This window comes from Odontesthes bonariensis, chromosome 11, assembly GCF_027942865.1.
Source record: "Odontesthes bonariensis isolate fOdoBon6 chromosome 11, fOdoBon6.hap1, whole genome shotgun sequence".
NCBI classification, from domain to species: domain Eukaryota; kingdom Metazoa; phylum Chordata; class Actinopteri; order Atheriniformes; family Atherinopsidae; genus Odontesthes; species Odontesthes bonariensis.
Genome location: NC_134516.1, coordinates 25609112 through 25610577, shown reverse-complemented (window position 1 = coordinate 25610577; position 1466 = coordinate 25609112). Strand labels below are relative to the sequence as shown.

At 39.4% G+C, this 1466-nt stretch overlaps 1 non-coding gene across 1 annotated transcript; it reads right to left on the bottom strand.

Annotated features, from left to right (window-relative positions):
* Nucleotides 1-478: 478 nt before the first annotated feature.
* On the bottom strand, nucleotides 479-552 carry trnat-agu (transfer RNA threonine (anticodon AGU)). The gene has a single exon. It is a non-coding gene; the product is annotated as a tRNA-Thr (tRNA).
* Between the last annotated feature and the right edge of the window lie 914 nt (nucleotides 553-1466).

Sequence of the window (1466 nt, the reverse complement as noted above, 5' to 3'; positions counted from 1 at the left end):
CCAATTGGACTGGTAGGTGTGTCCATGTGATGTTGGTGTATAATGTCCGTATTGCTGTTGACCCTTTTGCTCCTCAAGCAACCCGCTCAGTACACAAACGCTCTATTCCTGGCAGTTTTGATGATCGTGTTTATGTAGATGCAATTGGAGTCCCCAGAGGGTCCCTGACGAATACAAAGCCAGAAATCAGATAGCTGCTGGTTTTGAGTCCATTTTCTTATGGCCTACTATTATTATTAGAGTAACAAAAATGTGGACTGGATCAATTATCTTTTTTATAACCAACAGCGTTTTATTAATTACACTCATGATGCCATTGAAGGACTAGCTGAACAGTGAGGCCCCACAATTTGTGAAGCACTGATTAAAACCATGAGATGAAGTGCCTCCAAGTACAGACTGTTTTGGAAGTCCAGCACTCCTGAAGCACTGCTATAAACAGTTATGGCACCATGTTGATGTACATAATAACACCTTACGGCACTGCTATGATTTGAACCCAGGATCTCCTGTTTACTAGACAGGCGCTTTGACCAACTAAGCCACAGCGCCACATGGCTCATAAAACTGATGAAAGAATAAAGAGCAGGAACTGGATCCACCTCAGAAAATGGTTTTTGTGATTCTGTACCTCAAGAATAGTTAAAGTCATGAGTAGAAGTGCCTCTAATTGGTTCAAAACTTCATCATATTTTGCAGATATTGTTGGGTTTTCAACTCAGATTCTCCTGTTCATGAGGAAGTCACTTTCACCAGTTACAGCCAGATCTCATGAAGCGGTGTACTTATTACACGCCAAGTTATTTACTGTGTTTTTACAAGGCTTTTTTATGCTTTTGCGTATTATTTTCCGCTACATATTTCAAGGAAATGACGTCCTGCCCAGAGAGCAGGAACTGGATCCACCTCAGTAAGTGGTTTTTGTGATTTATTTCCAATATTCATGTGATCTCTGCATAAATCAGGGCTTGATGTTATTCTAATTATCTCTATATATGAAAACATTGGATTCTTACAGAATCAGAAGCAGCAAGGAGAACTGAGCATGAAGTGGAGGGAGGTGAGAGATTTGTTTTCTGTTGTGTCGACGCCCACCCCTACCTATAGGCCACTCTAATTTCTTACACCAAATAAACAGTGTCTGGTTCCATGGCACATGAAAAACTCGAGACAATATCCTATTCTGCCTATTACAGCCTATTTACTAAACTACCTTAGGCATTAATAATGGGTAAAATGTGGGTGGGCTAGTTTAAAGGCTACTCAATCAGGGGAATAACTTATCAGACCATATAAGGAACTCTTAATTTAAGATTTTGACTTTTTATTTTGCAATATTCCCTCTTGTAGAAGTATTTATTGACTGTGCCACAGTGAGATTAAAACATGTTCAGTTCCTGGACTGAAATATTGTTCATTATTTTGTATCTGTTGATCTGTTGAAAGTTGCAACACTGTGCATATTG